Below are 20097 nucleotides of genomic sequence, written 5' to 3'. Positions count from 1 at the left end.
AGTGAAGCTTCTTCATCTAAAGTGTTTGAGTAGAGAAGTCTGTGAACTTATAAAAGAATATGAAAGTGAAAAAGCAATATTCTCTTGAACACCATAAAGAAAAGTCTTTCAAAGTAAAGACTCAAGTGGGTGCTGTGGCTTAGCTGGTTAAAGCGCCTGTCTAGTAAACAGGAGATCCTGAGTTCAACTCTCAGCAGCGCCTTGCTTTTCTCTTTATTATATAACAAATCAATTTCATTAGGTACTATGCTGATACAATTAAAATATAAAAGTCTGATTCATCTTACTGTTGATCAGATCATCTTAAACCCCATAAAAACCAAAGTATTTTCAAGATTATACAGTGAATACTCTTGTTGCAAAATAAAAAAAGACATATCTATGAGAAAGACGTATATGACATTACTACCTCGATTTGAGCTATATTAATGCCTTCATGAAAAAAAAAATTAATGTATTCAAGAAATAACATTGGGTTTTATAAGAGTACCTGTTTATTAAAACATATTAATACTTGTTTAGTGATTGAGTATCTTATTGTGTTTAAGATTACAGTACATATAAAGAAGAATTTATAGCAGGAAACAAAATTTCATCATCAGCAGTAGATTATTTATGTATTGTTTGCTATTGACGTTGGTGCTGTGGCTTAGTGGTTAAAGCGCCTGTCTCGTAAACAGGAAATCCTGAGTTTAAATCTCAGTAGCACCTAACTGTTTTCTCCATGCTTTATGAATATTTTTCATCAAACAAGTATTGAATACATTTTTAGAATTAAACGTCTGGTTCTATGAACTTTAGAATAAGTTATCATAAAATGAAATAAAATATTTGGTATTGTGAAGATTTTTATAGGAATGCATTGACTGAAATATGGAAAAGTAAATGACAAAGAACAAGATAGAGCTGTATGATCACTCTATTGTTGAGTTCAACTAATCCACTCTTCGGCAAGGTATATTTTAAAATTCTATGAATAGGGTAAACTTCAAATTAGAGAGGTGTTTTTGAATAAGTGAAGCGTCTTCATCTAAAGTGTTTGAGTAGAGAAGTCTGTGAACTTATAAAAGAATATGAAAGTGAAAAAGCAATATTCTCTTGAACACCATAAAGAAAAGTCTTTCAAATTTAAGACTAAAGGGGGTGCTGTGGCTTAGCTGGTTAAAGCGCCTGTCTAGTAAACAGGAGATCCTGAGTTCAACTCTCAGCTGCGCCTTGCTTTTCTCTTTATTATATAACAAATCAATTTCATTAGGTACTATTCTGATACAATTAAAATATGAAAGTCTGATTCATCTTACTGTTGAACAGATCATCTTCAACCTCATAAAAGCCAAAGTATTTTCAAGATTTTAGAGTGAATACTGTTATTGCAAAATAAAAAAAGACATATCTATGAGAAAGACGTAGATGACATTACTACCTTGATTTGAGCTATATTAATGCCTTCATGAAAAAAAAAATGTAATGTATTCAAGAAATAACATTGGGTTTTATAAGAGTACCTGTTTATTAAAACATAATAATACGTGTTTAGTGATTGAGTATCTTTTTGTGTTTAGGGTTACAGTACATATAAAGAAGAATTTATAGCAGGAAACAAAATTTCATCATCAACAATAGATTATTTATGTATGTTTTGCTGTTGACGTTGGTGCTGTGGCTTAGTGGTTAAAGCGCCTGTCTCGTAAACAGGAAATCCTGAGTTCAGATCTCAGTAGCACCTAACTGTTTTCTCCATGCTTTAGGAATATTTTTCATCAAACAAGTATTGAATACATTTTAAGAATTAAACGTCTGGTTCTATGAACTTTAGAATAAGTTATCATAAAATGAAATAAAATACTTGGTATTGTGAAGATTTTTATAGGAATGCATTGACTGAAATGTCGAAAAGTAAATGACAAAGAACAAGATAGAGCCGTATGATCACTCTATTGTTGAGTTCAACTAATCCACTCTTCGGCAAGGTATATTTTAAAATTCTATGAATAGGGTAAACTTCAAATTAGAGAGGTGTTTTTGAATAAGTGAAGCGTCTTCATCTAAAGTGTTTGAGTAGAGAAGTCTGTGAACTTATAAAAGAATATGAAAGTGAAAAAGCAATATTCTCTTGAACACCATAAAGAAAAGTCTTTCAAAGTTAAGACTCAAGGGGGTGCTGTGGCTAAGCTGGTTAAAGCGCCTGTCTAGTAAACAGGAGATCCTGAGTTCAACTCTCAGCAGCGCCTTGCTTTTCTCTTTGTTATATAACAAATCAATTTCATTAGGTCCTATTCTGATACAATTAAAATATAAAAGTCTGATTCATCTTTCTGTTGAACAGATCATCTTAAACCTCATAAAAACCAAAGTATTTTCAAGATTATGGAGTAAATACTGTTATTGCAAAATAAAAAAAGACATATCTATGAGAAAGACGTAGATGACATTACTACCTCGATTTGAGCTATATTAATGCCTTCATGAACATTTTTTTTTAATGTATTCAAGAAATACCATTGGGTTTTATAAGAGTACCAGTTTATTAAAACATATTAATACTTGTTTAGTGATTGAGTATCTTTTTGTGTTTAAGATTACAGTACATATAAAGAAGAATTTATAGCAGGAAACAAAATTTCATCATCAACAATAGATTATTTATGTATTTTTTGTTATTGACGTTGGTGGTGTGGCTTAGTGGTTAAAGCGCATGTCTCGTAAACAGGAAATGCTGAGTTCAAATCTCAGCAGCACCTAACTGTTTTCTCCATGCTTTAGGAATATTTTTCATCAAACAAATGTTGAATACAATTTAAGAATAAACGTCTTGTTCTATGAACTTTAGAATAAGTTATCATAAAATGAAATAAAATACTTGGCATTGTGAAGATTTTTATAGGAATGCATTGACTGAAATATCGAAAAGTAAATGACAAAGAAAAAGATAGAGCCGTATGATCACTCTATTGTTGAGTTCAACTAATCCACTCTTCGGCAAGGTATATTTTAAAATTCTATGAATAGGGTAAACTTCAAATTAGAGAGGTGTTTTTGAATAAGTGAAGCTTCTTCATCTAAAGTGTTTGAGTAGAGAAGTCTGTGAACTTATAAAAGAATATGAAAGTGAAAAAGCAATATTCTCTTGAACACCATAAAGAAAAGTCTTTCAAAGTAATGACTCAAGGGGGTGCTGTGGCTTAGCTGGTTAAAGCGCCTGTCTAGTAAACAGGAGATCCTGAGTTCAACTCTCAGCAGTGCCTTGCTTTTCTCTTTGTTATATAACAAATCAATTTCATTAGGTCCTATTCTGATACAATTAAAATATAAAAGTCTGATTCATCTTACTGTTGAACAGATCATCTTAAACCTCATAAAAACCAAAGTATATTCAAGATTATAGAGTGAATACTGTTGTTGCAAAATAAAAAAAGACATATCTATGAGAAAGACGTATATGACATTACTACCTCGATTTGAGCTATATTAATGCCTTCATGAAAAAAAAAATATAATGAATACAAGAAATACCATTGGGTTTTATAAGAGTACCAGTTTATTAAAACATATTAATACTTGTTTAGTGATTGAGTATCTTTTTGTGTTTAAGATTACAGTACATATAAAGAAGAATTTATAGCAGGAAACAAAATTTCATCATCAACAATAGATTATTTATGTATTTTTTGTTTTTGACGTTGGTGGTGTGGCTTAGTGGTTAAAGCGCCTGTCTCGTAAACAGGAAATGCTGAGTTCAAATCTCAGCAGCACCTAACTGTTTTCTCCATGCTTTAGGAATATTTTTCATCAAACAAATGTTGAATACAATTTAAGAATAAACGTCTTGTTCTATGAACTTTAGAATAAGTTATCATAAAATGAAATAAAATACTTGGCATTGTGAAGATTTTTATAGGAATGCATTGACTGAAATATCGAAAAGTAAATGACAAAGAACAAGATAGAGCCGTATGATCACTCTATTGTTGAGTTCAACTAATCCACTCTTCGGCAAGGTATATTTTAAAATTCTATGAATAGGGTAAACTTCAAATTAGAGAGGTGTTTTTGAATAAGTGAAGCTTCTTCATCTAAAGTGTTTGAGTAGAGAAGTCTGTGAACTTATAAAAGAATATGAAAGTGAAAAAGCAATATTCTCTTGAACACCATAAAGAAAAGTCTTTCAAAGTAAAGACTCAAGGGGGTGCTGTGGCTTAGCTGGTTAAAGCGCCTGTCTAGTAAACAGGAGATCCTGAGTTCAACTCTCAGCAGTGCCTTGCTTTTCTCTTTGTTATATAACAAATCAATTTCATTAGGTCCTATTCTGATACAATTAAAATATAAAAGTCTGATTCATCTTACTGTTGAACAGATCATCTTAAACCTCATAAAAACCAAAGTATATTCAAGATTATAGAGTGAATACTGTTGTTGCAAAATAAAAGAAGACATATCTATGAGAAAGACGTAGATGACATTACTACCTCGATTTGAGCTATATTAATGCCTTCATGAAAAAAAAAATGTAATGTATTCAAGAAATAACATTGGGTTTTATAAGAGTACCTGTTTATTAAAACATAATAATACTTGTTTAGTGATTGAGTATCTTTTTGTGTTTAGGGTTACAGTACATATAAAGAAGAATTTATAGCAGGAAACAAAATTTCATCAACAATAGATTATTTATGTATTTTTTGTTATTGACGTTGGTGCTGTGGCTTAGTGGTTAAAGCAAAAAACAACAAGTGATGGACTGAATGTGGATCAATGTCACACACTCCCCCAGTCAAAAGATCTGGGCCCAAATCCATCGTTTTTTTGCACTCCACACCACCCTGGGTCAGATAATGGCTTTATGCAAATCAGCTCTGACCCTGTTGCCCCATGGGAACAGTCCAGTCCGAACTACAACAGCCATATCTTTCCCAGACCGGAATCAAGCATCCGAGGACCGGACCGGTTTCGAGGTAACACCTCTCTTCAGCCCGGCTAGCTTGACTCCAAGTGGTGTGGAGTGCCTGGGACCCACGTCTGGGCATCCCCAGCGCACTTAGGGCGGCAATTGCAAAAAACAACAAGTGATGGACTGAATGTGGATCAATGTCACACACTCCCCCAGTCAAAAGATCTGGGCCCAAATCCATCGTTTTTTTGCACTCCACACCACCCTGGGTCAGATAATGGCTTTATGCAAATCAGCTCTGACCCTGTTGCCCCATGGGAACAGTCCAGTCCGAACTACAACAGCCATATCTTTCCCAGACCGGAATCAAGCATCCGAGGACCGGACCGGTTTCGAGGTAACACCTCTCTTCAGCCCGGCTAGCTTGACTCCAAGTGGTGTGGAGTGCCTGGGACCCACGTCTGGGCATCCCCAGCGCAATTAGGGCGGCAATTGCAAAAAACAACAAGTGATGGACTGAATGTGGATCAATGTCACACACTCCCCCAGTCAAAAGATCTGGGCCCAAATCCATCGTTTTTTTGCACTCCACACCACCCTGGGTCAGATAATGGCTTTATGCAAATCAGCTCTGACCCTGTTGCCCCATGGGAACAGTCCAGTCCGAACTACAACAGCCATATCTTTCCCAGACCGGAATCAAGCATCCGAGGACCAGACCGGTTTCGAGGTAACACCTCTCTTCAGCCCGGCTAGCTTGACTCCAAGTGGTGTGGAGTGCCTGGGACCCACGTCTGGGCATCCCCAGCGCACTTAGGGCGGCAATTGCAAAAAACAACAAGTGATGGACTGAATGTGGATCAATGTCACACACTCCCCCAGTCAAAAGATCTGGGCCCAAATCCATCGTTTTTTTGCACTCCACACCACCCTGGGTCAGATAATGGCTTTATGCAAATCAGCTCTGACCCTGTTGCCCCATGGGAACAGTCAAGTCCGAACTACAACAGCCATATCTTTCCCAGACCGGAATCAAGCATCCGAGGACCGGACCGGTTTCGAGGTAACACCTCTCTTCAGCCCGGCTAGCTTGACTCCAAGTGGTGTGGAGTGCCTGGGACCCACGTCTGGGCATCCCCAGCGCACTTAGGCCGTATGATCACTCAATTGTTGAGTTCAACTAATCCACTCTTCGGCAAGGTATATTTTAAAATTCTATGAATAGGGTAAACTTCAAATTAGAGAGGTGTTTTTGAATAAGTGAAGCGTCTTCATCTAAAGTGTTTGAGTAGAGAAGTCTGTGAACTTATAAAAGAATATGAAAGTGAAAAAGCAATATTCTCTTGAACACCATAAAGAAAAGTCTTTCAAAATTAAGACTCAAGGGGGTGCTGTGGCTTATCTGGTTAAAGCACCTGTCTAGTAAACAGGAGATCCTGAGTTCAACTCTCAGCAGCGCCTTGCTTTTCTCTTTGTTATGTAACAAATCACTTTCATTAGGTCCTATTCTGATACAATTAAAATATAAAAGTCTGATTCATCTTTCTGTTGAACAGATCATCTTAAACCTCATAAAAACCAAAGTATTTTCAAGATTATGGAGTAAATACTGTTATTGCAAAATAAAAAAAGACATATCTATGAGAAAGACGTAGATGACATTACTACCTCGATTTGAGCTATATTAATGCCTTCATGAAAAAAAAATGTAATGTATTCAAGAAATACCATTGGGTTTTATAAGAGTACCAGTTTATTAAAACATATTAATACTTGTTTAGTGATTGAGTATCTTTTTGTGTTTAAGATTACAGTACATATAAAGAAGAATTTATAGCAGGAAACAAAATTTCATCATCAACAATAGATTATTTATGTATTTTTTGTTATTGACGTTGGTGGTGTGGCTTAGTGGTTAAAGCGCCTGTCTCGTAAACAGGAAATGCTGAGTTCAAATCTCAGCAGCACCTAACTGTTTTCTCCATGCTTTAGGAATATTTTTCATCAAACAAATGTTGAATACAATTTAAGAATAAACGTCTTGTTCTATGAACTTTAGAATAAGTTATCATAAAATGAAATAAAATACTTGGCATTGTGAAGATTTTTATAGGAATGCATTGACTGAAATATCGAAAAGTAAATGACAAAGAACAAGATAGAGCCGTATGATCACTCTATTGTTGAGTTCAACTAATCCACTCTTCGGCAAGGTATTTTTTAAAATTCTATGAATATGGTAAACTTCAAATTAGAGAGGTGTTTTTGAATAAGTGAAGCTTCTTCATCTAAAGTGTTTGAGTAGAGAAGTCTGTGAACTTATAAAAGAATATGAAAGTGAAAAAGCAATATTCTCTTGAACACCATAAAGAAATGTCTTTCAAAGTAAAGACTCAAGGGGGTGCTGTGGCTTAGCTGGTTAAAGCGCCTGTCTAGTAAACAGGAGATCCTGAGTTCAACTCTCAGCAGTGCCTTGCTTTTCTCTTTGTTATATAACAAATCAATTTCATTAGGTCCTATTCTGATACAATTAAAATATAAAAGTCTGATTCATCTTACTGTTGAACAGATCATCTTAAACCTCATAAAAACCAAAGTATATTCAAGATTATAGAGTGAATACTGTTGTTGCAAAATAAAAAAAGACATATCTATGAGAAAGACGTATATGACATTACTACCTCGATTTGAGCTATATTAATGCCTTCATGAAAAAAAAAATATAATGAATACAAGAAATAACATTGGGTTTTATAAGAGTACCTGTTTATTAAAACATATTAATACTTGTTTAGTGATTGAGTATCTTTTTGTGTTTAAGATTACAGTACATATAAAGAAGAATTTATAGCAGGAAACAAAATTTCATCATCAACAATAGATTATTTATGTATTTTTTGTTATTGACGTTTGTGGTGTGGCTTAGTGGTTAAAGCGCCTGTCTATTAAACAGGAAATGCTGAGTTCAAATCTCAGCAGCACCTAACTGTTTTCTCCATGCTTTAGGAATATTTTTCATCAAACAAATGTTGAATACAATTTAAGAATAAACGTCTTGTTCTATGAACTTTAGAATAAGTTATCATAAAATGAAATAAAAATACTTGGCATTGTGAAGATTTTTATAGGAATGCATTGACTGAAATATCGAAAAGTAAATGACAAAGAACAAGATAGAGCCGTATGATCACTCTATTGTTGAGTTCAACTAATCCACTCTTCGGCAAGGTATTTTTTAAAATTCTATGAATAGGGTAAACTTCAAATTAGAGAGGTGTTTTTGAATAAGTGAAGCTTCTTCATCTAAAGTGTTTGAGTAGAGAAGTCTGTGAACTTATAAAAGAATATGAAAGTGAAAAAGCAATATTCTCTTGAACACCATAAAGAAAAGTCTTTCAAAGTAAAGACTCAAGGGGGTGCTGTGGCTTAGCTGGTTAAAGCGCCTGTCTAGTAAACAGGAGATCCTGAGTTCAACTCTCAGCAGTGCCTTGCTTTTCTCTTTGTTATATAACAAATCAATTTCATTAGGTCCTATTCTGATACAATTAAAATATAAAAGTCTGATTCATCTTACTGTTGAACAGATCATCTTAAACCTCATAAAAACCAAAGTATATTCAAGATTATAGAGTGAATACTGTTGTTGCAAAATAAAAGAAGACATATCTATGAGAAAGACGTATATGACATTACTACCTCGATTTGAGCTATATTAATGCCTTCATGAAAAAAAAAAATATAATGAATACAAGAAATAACATTGGGTTTTATAAGAGTACCTGTTTATTAAAACATAATAATACTTGTTTAGTGATTGAGTATCTTATTGTGTTTAAGATTACAGTACATATAAAGAAGAATTTATAGCAGGAAATAAAATTTCATCATCAGCAGTAGATTATTTATGTATTTTTTTGCTATCGAAGTTGGTGCTGTGGCTTAGTGGTTAAAGCGCCTGTCTCGTAAACAGGAAATCCTGAGTTCAAATCTCAGTAGCACCTAACTGTTTTCTCCATGCTTTAGGAATATTTTTCATCAAACAAGTATTGAATACATTTTAAGAATTAAACATCTGGTTCTATGAACTTTAGAATAAGTTATCATAAAATGAAATAAAATACTTGGTATTGTGAAGATTTTTATAGGAATGCATTGACTGAAATATCGAAAAGTAAATGACAAAGAACAAGATAGAGCCGTATGATCACTCAATTGTTGAGTTCAACTAATCCACTCTTCGGCAAGGTATATTTCAAAATTCTATGAATAGGGTAAACTTCAAATTAGAGAGGTGTTTTTGAATAAGTGAAGCGTCTTCATCTAAAGTGTTTGAGTAGAGAAGTCTGTGAACTTATAAAAGAATATGAAAGTGAAAAAGCAATATTCTCTTGAACACCATAAAGAAAAGTCTTTCAAAGTTAAGACTCAAGGGGGTGCTGTGGCTTAGCTGGTTAAAGTGCCTGTCTAGTAAACAGGAGATCCTGAGTTCAACTCTCAGCAGCGCCTTGCTTTTTTCTTTATTATATAACAAATCAATTTCATTAGGTACTATTCTGATACAATTAAAATATAAAAGTCTGATTCATCTTACAGTTGAACAGATCATCTTCAACCTCATAAAAGCCAAAGTATTTTCAAGATTATAGAGTGAATACTGTTATTGCAAAATAAAAAAAGACATATCTATGAGAAAGACGTAGATGACATTACTACCTCGATTTGAGCTATATTAATGCCTTCATGAAAAAAAAAATGTAATGTATTCAAGAAATAACATTGGGTTTTATAAGAGTACCTGTTTATTAAAACATAATAATACTTGTTTAGTGATTGAGTATCTTTTTGTGTTTAGGGTTACAGTACATATAAAGAAGAATTCATAGCAGGAAACAAAATTTCATCAACAATAGATTATTTATGTATTTTTTGTTATTGACGTTGGTGCTGTGGCTTAGTGGTTAAAGCGCCTGTCTCGTAAACAGGAAATCCTGAGTTCAAATCTCAGTAGCACCTAACTGTTTTCTCCATGCTTTAGGAATATTTTTCATCAAACAAGTATTGAATATATTTTAAGAATTAAACGTCTGGTTCTATGAACTTTAGAATAAGTTATCATAAAATGAAATAAAATACTTGGTATTGTGAAGATTTTTATAGGAATGCATTGACTGAAATATCGAAAAGTAAATGACAAAGAACAAGATAGAGCCGTATGATCACTCTATTGTTGAGTTCAACTAATCCACTCTTCGGCAAGGTATATTTTAAAATTCTATGAATAGGGTAAACTTCAAATTAGAGAGGTGTTTTTGAATAAGTGAAGCTTCTTCATCTAAAGTGTTTGAGTAGAGAAGTCTGTGAACTTATAAAAGAATATGAAAGTGAAAAAGCAATATTCTCTTGAACACCATAAAGAAAAGTCTTTCAAAATTAAGACTCAAGGGGGTGCTGTGGCTTAGCTGGTTAAAGCACCTGTCTAGTAAACAGGAGATCCTGAGTTCAACTCTCAGCAGCGCCTTGCTTTTCTCTTTGTTATATAACAAATCAATTTCATTAGGTCCTATTCTGATACAATTAAAATATAAAAGTCTGATTCATCTTTCTGTTGAACAGATCATCTTAAACCTCATAAAAACCAAAGTATTTTCAAGATTATGGAGTAAATACTGTTATTGCAAAATAAAAAAAGACATATCTATGAGAAAGACGTAGATGACATTACTACCTCGATTTGAGCTATATTAATGCCTTCATGAAAAAAAAATGTAATGTATTCAAGAAATACCATTGGGTTTTATAAGAGTACCAGTTTATTAAAACATATTAATACTTGTTTAGTGATTGAGTATCTTTTTGTGTTTAAGATTACAGTACATATAAAGAAGAATTTATAGCAGGAAACAAAATTTCATCATCAACAATAGATTATTTATGTATTTTTTGTTATTGACGTTGGTGGTGTGGCTTAGTGGTTAAAGCGCCTGTCTCGTAAACAGGAAATGCTGAGTTCAAATCTCAGCAGCACCTAACTGTTTTCTCCATGCTTTAGGAATATTTTTCATCAAACAAATGTTGAATACAATTTAAGAATAAACGTCTTGTTCTATGAACTTTAGAATAAGTTATCATAAAATGAAATAAAATACTTGGCATTGTGAAGATTTTTATAGGAATGCATTGACTGAAATATCGAAAAGTAAATGACAAAGAACAAGATAGAGCCGTATGATCACAATATTGTTGAGTTCAACTAATCCACTCTTCGGCAAGGTATTTTTTAAAATTCTATGAATATGGTAAACTTCAAATTAGAGAGGTGTTTTTGAATAAGTGAAGCTTCTTCATCTAAAGTGTTTGAGTAGAGAAGTCTGTGAACTTATAAAAGAATATGAAAGTGAAAAAGCAATATTCTCTTGAACACCATAAAGAAAAGTCTTTCAAAGTAAAGACTCAAGGGGGTGCTGTGGCTTAGCTGGTTAAAGCGCCTGTCTAGTAAACAGGAGATCCTGAGTTCAACTCTCAGCAGTGCCTTGCTTTTCTCTTTGTTATATAACAAATCAATTTCATTAGGTCCTATTCTGATACAATTAAAATATAAAAGTCTGATTCATCTTACTGTTGAACAGATCATCTTAAACCTCATAAAAACCAAAGTATATTCAAGATTATAGAGTGAATACTGTTGTTGCAAAATAAAAAAAGACATATCTATGAGAAAGACGTATATGACATTACTACCTCGATTTGAGCTATATTAATGCCTTCATGAAAAAAAAAATATAATGAATACAAGAAATAACATTGGGTTTTATAAGAGTACCTGTTTATTAAAACATAATAATACTTGTTTAGTGATTGAGTATCTTATTGTGTTTAAGATTTCAGTACATATAAAGAAGATTTTATAGCAGTAAATAAAATTTCATCATCAGCAGTAGATTATTTATGTATTTTTTTGCTATCGACGTTGGTGCTGTGGCTTAGTGGTTAAAGCGCCTGTCTCGTAAACAGGAAATCCTGAGTTCAAATCTCAGTAGCACCTAACTGTTTTCTCCATGCTTTAGGAATATTTTTCATCAAACAAGTATTGAATACATTTTAAGAATTAAACATCTGGTTCTATGAACTTTAGAATAAGTTATCATAAAATGAAATAAAATACTTGGTATTGTGAAGATTTTTATAGAAATGCATTGACTGAAATATCGAAAAGTAAATGACAAAGAACAAGATAGAGCCGTATGATCACTCAATTGTTGAGTTCAACTAATCCACTCTTCGGCAAGGTATATTTTAAAATTCTATGAATAGGGTAAACTTCAAATTAGAGAGGTGTTTTTGAATAAGTGAAGCGTCTTCATCTAAAGTGTTTGAGTAGAGAAGTCTGTGAACTTATAAAAGAATATGAAAGTGAAAAAGCAATATTCTCTTGAACACCATAAAGAAAAGTCTTTCAAAGTTAAGACTCAAGGGGGTGCTGTGGCTTAGCTGGTTAAAGTGCCTGTCTAGTAAACAGGAGATCCTGAGTTCAACTCTCAGCAGCGCCTTGCTTTTTTCTTTATTATATAACAAATCAATTTCATTAGGTACTATTCTGATACAATTAAAATATAAAAGTCTGATTCATCTTACAGTTGAACAGATCATCTTCAACCTCATAAAAGCCAAAGTATTTTCAAGATTATAGAGTGAATACTGTTATTGCAAAATAAAAAAAGACATATCTATGAGAAAGACGTAGATGACATTACTACCTCGATTTGAGCTATATTAATGCCTTCATGAAAAAAAAAATGTAATGTATTCAAGAAATAACATTGGGTTTTATAAGAGTACTTGTTTATTAAAACATAATAATACTTGTTTAGTGATTGAGTATCTTTTTGTGTTTAGGGTTACAGTACATATAAAGAAGAATTTATAGCAGGAAACAAAATTTCATCAACAATAGATTATTTATGTATTTTTTTTTATTGACGTTGGTGCTGTGGCTTAGTGGTTAAAGCGCCTGTCTCGTAAACAGGAAATCCTGAGTTCAAATCTCAGTAGCACCTAACTGTTTTCTCCATGCTTTAGGAATATTTTTCATCAAACAAGTATTGAATATATTTTAAGAATTAAACGTCTGGTTCTATGAACTTTAGAATAAGTTATCATAAAATGAAATAAAATACTTGGTATTGTGAAGATTTTTATAGGAATGCATTGACTGAAATATCGAAAAGTAAATGACAAGGAACAAGATAGAGCCGTATGATCACTCTATTGTTGAGTTCAACTAATCCACTCTTCGGCAAGGTATATTTTAAAATTCTATGAATAGGGTAAACTTCAAATTAGAGAGGTGTTTTTGAATAAGTGAAGCGTCTTCATCTAAAGTGTTTGAGTAGAGAAGTCTGTGAACTTATAAAAGAATATGAAAGTGAAAAAGCAATATTCTCTTGAACACCATAAAGAAAAGTCTTTCAAAGTTAAGACTCAAGGGGGTGCTGTGGCTTAGCTGGTTAAAGTGCCTGTCTAGTAAACAGGAGATCCTGAGTTCAACTCTCAGCAGCGCCTTGCTTTTTTCTTTATTATATAACAAATCAATTTCATTAGGTACTATTCTGATACAATTAAAATATAAAAGTCTGATTCATCTTACAGTTGAACAGATCATCTTCAACCTCATAAAAGCCAAAGTATTTTCAAGATTATAGAGTGAATACTGTTATTGCAAAATAAAAAAAGACATATCTATGAGAAAGACGTAGATGACATTACTACCTCGATTTGAGCTATATTAATGCCTTCATGAAAAAAAAAATGTAATGTATTCAAGAAATAACATTGGGTTTTATAAGAGTACTTGTTTATTAAAACATAATAATACTTGTTTAGTGATTGAGTATCTTTTTGTGTTTAGGGTTACAGTACATATAAAGAAGAATTTATAGCAGGAAACAAAATTTCATCAACAATAGATTATTTATGTATTTTTTTTTATTGACGTTGGTGCTGTGGCTTAGTGGTTAAAGCGCCTGTCTCGTAAACAGGAAATCCTGAGTTCAAATCTCAGTAGCACCTAACTGTTTTCTCCATGCTTTAGGAATATTTTTCATCAAACAAGTATTGAATATATTTTAAGAATTAAACGTCTGGTTCTATGAACTTTAGAATAAGTTATCATAAAATGAAATAAAATACTTGGTATTGTGAAGATTTTTATAGGAATGCATTGACTGAAATATCGAAAAGTAAATGACAAGGAACAAGATAGAGCCGTATGATCACTCTATTGTTGAGTTCAACTAATCCACTCTTCGGCAAGGTATATTTTAAAATTCTATGAATAGGGTAAACTTCAAATTAGAGAGGTGTTTTTGAATAAGTGAAGCTTCTTCATCTAAAGTGTTTGAGTAGAGAAGTCTGTGAACTTATAAAAGAATATGAAAGTGAAAAAGCAATATTCTCTTGAACACCATAAAGAAAAGTCTTTCAAAATTAAGACTCAAGGGGGTGCTGTGGCTTAGCTGGTTAAAGCACCTGTCTAGTAAACAGGAGATCCTGAGTTCAACTCTCAGCAGCGCCTTGCTTTTCTCTTTGTTATATAACAAATCAATTTCATTAGGTCCTATTCTGATACAATTAAAATATAAAAGTCTGATTCATCTTTCTGTTGAACAGATCATCTTAAACCTCATAAAAACCAAAGTATTTTCAAGATTATGGAGTAAATACTGTTATTGCAAAATAAAAAAAGACATATCTATGAGAAAGACGTAGATGACATTACTACCTCGATTTGAGCTATATTAATGCCTTCATGAAAAAAAAATTTAATGTATTCAAGAAATACCATTGGGTTTTATAAGAGTACCAGTTTATTAAAACATATTAATACTTGTTTAGTGATTGAGTATCTTTTTGTGTTTAAGATTACAGTACATATAAAGAAGAATTTATAGCAGGAAACAAAATTTCATCATCAACAATAGATTATTTATGTATTTTTTGTTATTGACGTTGGTGGTGTGGCTTAGTGGTTAAAGCGCCTGTCTCGTAAACAGGAAATGCTGAGTTCAAATCTCAGCAGCACCTAACTGTTTTCTCCATGCTTTAGGAATATTTTTCATCAAACAAATGTTGAATACAATTTAAGAATAAACGTCTTGTTCTATGAACTTTAGAATAAGTTATCATAAAATGAAATAAAATACTTGGCATTGTGAAGATTTTTATAGGAATGCATTGACTGAAATATCGAAAAGTAAATGACAAAGAACAAGATAGAGCCGTATGATCACTCTATTGTTGAGTTCAACTAATCCACTCTTCGGCAAGGTATATTTTAAAATTCTATGAATAGGGTAAACTTCAAATTAGAGAGGTGTTTTTGAATAAGTGAAGCTTCTTCATCTAAAGTGTTTGAGTAGAGAAGTCTGTGAACTTATAAAAGAATATGAAAGTGAAAAAGCAATATTCTCTTGAACACCATAAAGAAAGTCTTTCAAAGTAAAGACTCAAGGGGGTGCTGTGGCTTAGCTGGTTAAAGCGCCTGTCTAGTAAACAGGAGATCCTGAGTTCAACTCTCAGCAGTGCCTTGCTTTTCTCTTTGTTATATAACAAATCAATTTCATTAGGTCCTATTCTGATACAATTAAAATATAAAAGTCTGATTCATCTTACTGTTGAACAGATCATCTTAAACCTCATAAAAACCAAAGTATATTCAAGATTATAGAGTGAATACTGTTGTTGCAAAATAAAAAAAGACATATCTATGAGAAAGACGTATATGACATTACTACCTCGATTTGAGCTATATTAATGCCTTCATGAAAAAAAAAATGTAATGTATTCAAGAAATAACATTGGGTTTTATAAGAGTACCTGTTTATTAAAACATAATAATACTTGTTTAGTGATTGAGTATCTTTTTGTGTTTAGGGTTACAGTACATATAAAGAAGAATTTATAGCAGGAAACAAAATTTCATCAACAATAGATTATTTATGTATTTTTTTTTATTGACGTTGGTGCTGTGGCTTAGTGGTTAAAGCGCCTGTCTCGTAAACAGGAAATCCTGAGTTCAAATCTCAGTAGCACCTAACTGTTTTCTCCATGCTTTAGGAATATTTTTCATCAAACAAGTATTGAATATATTTTAAGAATTAAACGTCTGGTTCTATGAACTTTAGAATAAGTTATCATAAAATGAAATAAAATACTTGGTATTGTGAAGATTTTTATAGGAATGCATTGACTGAAATATCGAAAAGTAAATGACAAAGAACAAGATAGAGCCGTATGATCACTCTATTGTTGAGTTCAACTAATCCACTCTTCGGCAAGGTATATTTTAAAATTCTATGAATAGGGTAAACTTCAAATTAGAGAGGTGTTTTTGAATAAGTGAAGCTTCTTCATCTAAAGTGTTTGAGTAGAGAAGTCTGTGAACTTATAAAAGAATATGAAAGTGAAAAAGCAATATTCTCTTGAACACCATAAAGAAAAGTCTTTCAAAATTAAGACTCAAGGGGGTGCTGTGGCTTAGCTGGTTAAAGCACCTGTCTAGTAAACAGGAGATCCTGAGTTCAACTCTCAGCAGCGCCTTGCTTTTCTCTTTGTTATATAACAAATCAATTTCATTAGGTCCTATTCTGATACAATTAAAATATAAAAGTCTGATTCATCTTTCTGTTGAACAGATCATCTTAAACCTCATAAAAACCAAAGTATTTTCAAGATTATGGAGTAAATACTGTTATTGCAAAATAAAAAAAGACATATCTATGAGAAAGACGTAGATGACATTACTACCTCGATTTGAGCTATATTAATGCCTTCATGAAAATTTTTTTTTAATGTATTCAAGAAATACCATTGGGTTTTATAAGAGTACCAGTTTATTAAAACATATTAATACTTGTTTAGTGATTGAGTATCTTTTTGTGTTTAAGATTACAGTACATATAAAGAAGAATTTATAGCAGGAAACAAAATTTCATCATCAACAATAGATTATTTATGTATTTTTTGTTATTGACGTTGGTGGTGTGGCTTAGTGGTTAAAGCGCCTGTCTCGTAAACAGGAAATGCTGAGTTCAAATCTCAGCAGCACCTAACTGTTTTCTCCATGCTTTAGGAATATTTTTCATCAAACAAATGTTGAATACAATTTAAGAATAAACGTCTTGTTCTATGAACTTTAGAATAAGTTATCATAAAATGAAATAAAATACTTGGCATTGTGAAGATTTTTATAGGAATGCATTGACTGAAATATCGAAAAGTAAATGACAAAGAACAAGATAGAGCCGTATGATCACTCTATTGTTGAGTTCAACTAATCCACTCTTCGGCAAGGTATATTTTAAAATTCTATGAATAGGGTAAACTTCAAATTAGAGAGGTGTTTTTGAATAAGTGAAGCTTCTTCATCTAAAGTGTTTGAGTAGAGAAGTCTGTGAACTTATAAAAGAATATGAAAGTGAAAAAGCAATATTCTCTTGAACACCATAAAGAAAAGTCTTTCAAAGTAAAGACTCAAGGGGGTGCTGTGGCTTAGCTGGTTAAAGCACCTGTCTAGTAAACAGGAGATCCTGAGTTCAACTCTCAGCAGTGCCTTGCTTTTCTCTTTGTTATATAACAAATCAATTTCATTAGGTCCTATTCTGATACAATTAAAATATAAAAGTCTGATTCATCTTACTGTTGAACAGATCATCTTAAACCTCATAAAAACCAAAGTATATTCAAGATTATAGAGTGAATACTGTTGTTGCAAAATAAAAAAAGACATATCTATGAGAAAGACGTATATGACATTACTACCTCGATTTGAGCTATATTAATGCCTTCATGAAAAAAAAAATATAATGAATACAAGAAATAACATTGGGTTTTATAAGAGTACCTGTTTATTAAAACATAATAATACTTGTTTAGTGATTGAGTATCTTATTGTGTTTAAGATTACAGTACATATAAAGAAGAATTTATAGCAGGAAATAAAATTTCATCATCAGCAGTAGATTATTTATGTATTTTTTTGCTATTGAGGTTGGTGCTGTGGCTTAGTGGTTAAAGCGCCTGTCTCGTAAACAGGAAATCCTGAGTTCAAATCTCAGTAGCACCTAACTGTTTTCTCCATGCTTTAGGAATATTTTTCATCAAACAAGTATTGAATACATTTTAAGAATTAAACATCTGGTTCTATGAACTTTAGAATAAGTTATCATAAAATGAAATAAAATACTTGGTATTGTGAAGATTTTTATAGGAATGCATTGACTGAAATATCGAAAAGTAAATGACAAAGAACAAGATAGAGCCGTATGATCACTCAATTGTTGAGTTCAACTAATCCACTCTTCGGCAAGGTATATTTTAAAATTCTATGAATAGGGTAAACTTCAAATTAGAGAGGTGTTTTTGAATAAGTGAAGCGTCTTCATCTAAAGTGTTTGAGTAGAGAAGTCTGTGAACTTATAAAAGAATATGAAAGTGAAAAAGCAATATTCTCTTCAACACCATAAAGAAAAGTCTTTCAAAGTTAAGACTCAAGGGGGTGCTGTGGCTTAGCTTGTTAAAGTGCCTGTCTAGTAAACAGGAGATCCTGAGTTCAACTCTCAGCAGCGCCTTGCTTTTTTCTTTATTATATAACAAATCAATTTCATTAGGTCCTATTCTGATACAATTAAAATATAAAAGTCTTATTCATTTTACTGTTGAACAGATCATCTTAAACCTCATAAAAACCAAAGTATTTTCAATGTTATAGAGTGAATACTGTTGTTGCAAAATAAAAAAAGACATATCTATGAGAAAGACGTATATGACATTACTACCTCGATTTGAGCTATATTAATGCCTTCATGAAAAAAAAATATATAATGTATTCAAGAAATAACATTGGGTTTTATAAGAGTACCTGTTTATTGAAACATATTAATACTTGTTTAGTGATTGAGTATCTTATTGTGTTTAAGATTACAGTACATATAAAGAAGAATTTATAGCAGGAAACAAAATTTCATCATCAGCAGTAGATTATTTATGTATTTTTTACTATTGACGTTGGTGCTGTGGCTTAGTGGTTAAAGCGCCTGTCTCGTAAACAGGAAATCCTGAGTTCAAATCTCAGTAGCGCCTAACTGTTTTCTCCATGCTTTAGGAATATTTTTCATCAAACAAGTATTGAATACATTTTAAGAATTAAACGTCTGGTTCTATGAACTTTAGAATAAGTTATCATAAAATGAAATAAAATACTTGGTATTGTGAAGATTTTTATAGGAATGCATTGACTGAAATATCGAAAAGTAAATGACAAAGAACAAGATAGAGCCGTATGATCACTCTATTGTTGAGTTCAACTAATCCACTCTTCGGCAAGGTATATTTTAAAATTCTATGAATAGGGTAAACTTCAAATTAGAGAGTTTTTTTTTGAATAAGTGAAGCGTCTTCATCTAAAGTGTTTGAGTAGAGAAGTCTGTGAACTTATAAAAGAATATGAAAGTGAAAAAGCAATATTCTCATGAACACCATAAAGCAAAGTCTTTCAAAGTTAAGACTTAAGGGGGTGCTGTGGCTTAGCTGGTTAAAGCGCCTGTCTAGTAAACAGGAGATCCTGAGTTCAACTCTCAGCAGCGCATTGCTTTTCTCTTTATTATATAACAAATCAATTTCATTAGGTACTAATCTGATACAATTAAAATATAAACGTCTGATTCATCTTACTGTTGAACAGATCATCTTCAACCTCATAAAAGCCAAAGTATTTTCAAGATTATAGAGTGAATACTGTTATTGCAAAATAAAAAAAGACATATCTATGAGAAAAACGTAGATGACATTACTACCTCGATTTGAGCTATATTAATGCCTTCATGAAAAAAAAATGTAATGTATTCAAGAAATAACATTGGGTTTTATAAGAGTACCTGTTTATTAAAACATAATAATACTTGTTTAGTGATTGAGTATCTTTTTGTGTTTAAGATTACAGTACATATAAAGAAGAATTTATAGCAGGAAACAAAATTTCATCATCAGCAGTAGATTATTCATGTATTGTTTGCTATTGACGTTGGTGGTGTGGCTTAGTGGTTAAAGCACCTGTCTCGTAAACAAGAAATGCTGTGTTCAAATCTCAGCAGCACCTAACTGTTTTCTACATGCTTTAGGAATATTTTTCATCAAACAAATGTTGAATACAATTT

The 20097-nt window shown here is 32.1% G+C and overlaps 35 non-coding genes across 35 annotated transcripts; all 35 read left to right on the top strand.

The window, feature by feature from the left end:
• The first annotated feature begins 128 nt into the window (after positions 1-128).
• TRNAT-AGU (transfer RNA threonine (anticodon AGU)) lies at positions 129-202 on the top strand. Its single transcript has one exon. It is a non-coding gene; the product is annotated as a tRNA-Thr (tRNA).
• Positions 203-638: 436 nt separating this feature from the next.
• Positions 639-711, top strand: TRNAT-CGU (transfer RNA threonine (anticodon CGU)). Its single transcript has one exon. It is a non-coding gene; the product is annotated as a tRNA-Thr (tRNA).
• Positions 712-1142: 431 nt separating this feature from the next.
• TRNAT-AGU (transfer RNA threonine (anticodon AGU)) lies at positions 1143-1216 on the top strand. Its single transcript has one exon. It is a non-coding gene; the product is annotated as a tRNA-Thr (tRNA).
• Positions 1217-1653: 437 nt separating this feature from the next.
• TRNAT-CGU (transfer RNA threonine (anticodon CGU)) lies at positions 1654-1726 on the top strand. Its single transcript has one exon. It is a non-coding gene; the product is annotated as a tRNA-Thr (tRNA).
• Positions 1727-2157: 431 nt separating this feature from the next.
• Positions 2158-2231, top strand: TRNAT-AGU (transfer RNA threonine (anticodon AGU)). The gene has a single exon. It is a non-coding gene; the product is annotated as a tRNA-Thr (tRNA).
• Positions 2232-3171: 940 nt separating this feature from the next.
• On the top strand, positions 3172-3245 carry TRNAT-AGU (transfer RNA threonine (anticodon AGU)). Its single transcript has one exon. It is a non-coding gene; the product is annotated as a tRNA-Thr (tRNA).
• Positions 3246-3682: 437 nt separating this feature from the next.
• Positions 3683-3755, top strand: TRNAT-CGU (transfer RNA threonine (anticodon CGU)). Its single transcript has one exon. It is a non-coding gene; the product is annotated as a tRNA-Thr (tRNA).
• Positions 3756-4185: 430 nt separating this feature from the next.
• On the top strand, positions 4186-4259 carry TRNAT-AGU (transfer RNA threonine (anticodon AGU)). Its single transcript has one exon. It is a non-coding gene; the product is annotated as a tRNA-Thr (tRNA).
• Positions 4260-6275: 2016 nt separating this feature from the next.
• TRNAT-AGU (transfer RNA threonine (anticodon AGU)) lies at positions 6276-6349 on the top strand. Its single transcript has one exon. It is a non-coding gene; the product is annotated as a tRNA-Thr (tRNA).
• A 436-nt stretch (positions 6350-6785) lies between these two features.
• TRNAT-CGU (transfer RNA threonine (anticodon CGU)) lies at positions 6786-6858 on the top strand. Its single transcript has one exon. It is a non-coding gene; the product is annotated as a tRNA-Thr (tRNA).
• A 430-nt stretch (positions 6859-7288) lies between these two features.
• TRNAT-AGU (transfer RNA threonine (anticodon AGU)) lies at positions 7289-7362 on the top strand. The gene has a single exon. It is a non-coding gene; the product is annotated as a tRNA-Thr (tRNA).
• Positions 7363-7802: 440 nt separating this feature from the next.
• Positions 7803-7872, top strand: TRNAN-AUU (transfer RNA asparagine (anticodon AUU)). The gene has a single exon. It is a non-coding gene; the product is annotated as a tRNA-Asn (tRNA).
• A 431-nt stretch (positions 7873-8303) lies between these two features.
• TRNAT-AGU (transfer RNA threonine (anticodon AGU)) lies at positions 8304-8377 on the top strand. Its single transcript has one exon. It is a non-coding gene; the product is annotated as a tRNA-Thr (tRNA).
• Positions 8378-8816: 439 nt separating this feature from the next.
• TRNAT-CGU (transfer RNA threonine (anticodon CGU)) lies at positions 8817-8889 on the top strand. Its single transcript has one exon. It is a non-coding gene; the product is annotated as a tRNA-Thr (tRNA).
• Positions 8890-9320: 431 nt separating this feature from the next.
• On the top strand, positions 9321-9394 carry TRNAT-AGU (transfer RNA threonine (anticodon AGU)). The gene has a single exon. It is a non-coding gene; the product is annotated as a tRNA-Thr (tRNA).
• A 434-nt stretch (positions 9395-9828) lies between these two features.
• On the top strand, positions 9829-9901 carry TRNAT-CGU (transfer RNA threonine (anticodon CGU)). The gene has a single exon. It is a non-coding gene; the product is annotated as a tRNA-Thr (tRNA).
• Positions 9902-10332: 431 nt separating this feature from the next.
• On the top strand, positions 10333-10406 carry TRNAT-AGU (transfer RNA threonine (anticodon AGU)). Its single transcript has one exon. It is a non-coding gene; the product is annotated as a tRNA-Thr (tRNA).
• A 436-nt stretch (positions 10407-10842) lies between these two features.
• TRNAT-CGU (transfer RNA threonine (anticodon CGU)) lies at positions 10843-10915 on the top strand. Its single transcript has one exon. It is a non-coding gene; the product is annotated as a tRNA-Thr (tRNA).
• Positions 10916-11345: 430 nt separating this feature from the next.
• TRNAT-AGU (transfer RNA threonine (anticodon AGU)) lies at positions 11346-11419 on the top strand. The gene has a single exon. It is a non-coding gene; the product is annotated as a tRNA-Thr (tRNA).
• Positions 11420-11857: 438 nt separating this feature from the next.
• On the top strand, positions 11858-11930 carry TRNAT-CGU (transfer RNA threonine (anticodon CGU)). The gene has a single exon. It is a non-coding gene; the product is annotated as a tRNA-Thr (tRNA).
• Positions 11931-12361: 431 nt separating this feature from the next.
• Positions 12362-12435, top strand: TRNAT-AGU (transfer RNA threonine (anticodon AGU)). The gene has a single exon. It is a non-coding gene; the product is annotated as a tRNA-Thr (tRNA).
• A 434-nt stretch (positions 12436-12869) lies between these two features.
• Positions 12870-12942, top strand: TRNAT-CGU (transfer RNA threonine (anticodon CGU)). The gene has a single exon. It is a non-coding gene; the product is annotated as a tRNA-Thr (tRNA).
• A 431-nt stretch (positions 12943-13373) lies between these two features.
• Positions 13374-13447, top strand: TRNAT-AGU (transfer RNA threonine (anticodon AGU)). The gene has a single exon. It is a non-coding gene; the product is annotated as a tRNA-Thr (tRNA).
• Positions 13448-13881: 434 nt separating this feature from the next.
• Positions 13882-13954, top strand: TRNAT-CGU (transfer RNA threonine (anticodon CGU)). Its single transcript has one exon. It is a non-coding gene; the product is annotated as a tRNA-Thr (tRNA).
• A 431-nt stretch (positions 13955-14385) lies between these two features.
• TRNAT-AGU (transfer RNA threonine (anticodon AGU)) lies at positions 14386-14459 on the top strand. Its single transcript has one exon. It is a non-coding gene; the product is annotated as a tRNA-Thr (tRNA).
• A 436-nt stretch (positions 14460-14895) lies between these two features.
• On the top strand, positions 14896-14968 carry TRNAT-CGU (transfer RNA threonine (anticodon CGU)). The gene has a single exon. It is a non-coding gene; the product is annotated as a tRNA-Thr (tRNA).
• Positions 14969-15397: 429 nt separating this feature from the next.
• TRNAT-AGU (transfer RNA threonine (anticodon AGU)) lies at positions 15398-15471 on the top strand. The gene has a single exon. It is a non-coding gene; the product is annotated as a tRNA-Thr (tRNA).
• A 434-nt stretch (positions 15472-15905) lies between these two features.
• Positions 15906-15978, top strand: TRNAT-CGU (transfer RNA threonine (anticodon CGU)). Its single transcript has one exon. It is a non-coding gene; the product is annotated as a tRNA-Thr (tRNA).
• Positions 15979-16409: 431 nt separating this feature from the next.
• On the top strand, positions 16410-16483 carry TRNAT-AGU (transfer RNA threonine (anticodon AGU)). The gene has a single exon. It is a non-coding gene; the product is annotated as a tRNA-Thr (tRNA).
• Positions 16484-16920: 437 nt separating this feature from the next.
• Positions 16921-16993, top strand: TRNAT-CGU (transfer RNA threonine (anticodon CGU)). Its single transcript has one exon. It is a non-coding gene; the product is annotated as a tRNA-Thr (tRNA).
• Positions 16994-17423: 430 nt separating this feature from the next.
• Positions 17424-17497, top strand: TRNAT-AGU (transfer RNA threonine (anticodon AGU)). The gene has a single exon. It is a non-coding gene; the product is annotated as a tRNA-Thr (tRNA).
• Positions 17498-17935: 438 nt separating this feature from the next.
• Positions 17936-18008, top strand: TRNAT-CGU (transfer RNA threonine (anticodon CGU)). Its single transcript has one exon. It is a non-coding gene; the product is annotated as a tRNA-Thr (tRNA).
• Positions 18009-18439: 431 nt separating this feature from the next.
• Positions 18440-18513, top strand: TRNAT-AGU (transfer RNA threonine (anticodon AGU)). The gene has a single exon. It is a non-coding gene; the product is annotated as a tRNA-Thr (tRNA).
• A 438-nt stretch (positions 18514-18951) lies between these two features.
• On the top strand, positions 18952-19024 carry TRNAT-CGU (transfer RNA threonine (anticodon CGU)). Its single transcript has one exon. It is a non-coding gene; the product is annotated as a tRNA-Thr (tRNA).
• A 432-nt stretch (positions 19025-19456) lies between these two features.
• Positions 19457-19530, top strand: TRNAT-AGU (transfer RNA threonine (anticodon AGU)). Its single transcript has one exon. It is a non-coding gene; the product is annotated as a tRNA-Thr (tRNA).
• The last annotated feature ends 567 nt before the right edge of the window (positions 19531-20097 follow it).

This window comes from Lissotriton helveticus, chromosome 12 (genome assembly GCF_964261635.1).
Source record: "Lissotriton helveticus chromosome 12, aLisHel1.1, whole genome shotgun sequence".
Taxonomy (NCBI): domain Eukaryota; kingdom Metazoa; phylum Chordata; class Amphibia; order Caudata; family Salamandridae; genus Lissotriton; species Lissotriton helveticus.
Note: the sequence above shows the minus strand (reverse complement) of the source record. Positions and strands in the feature narration are given on the sequence as shown.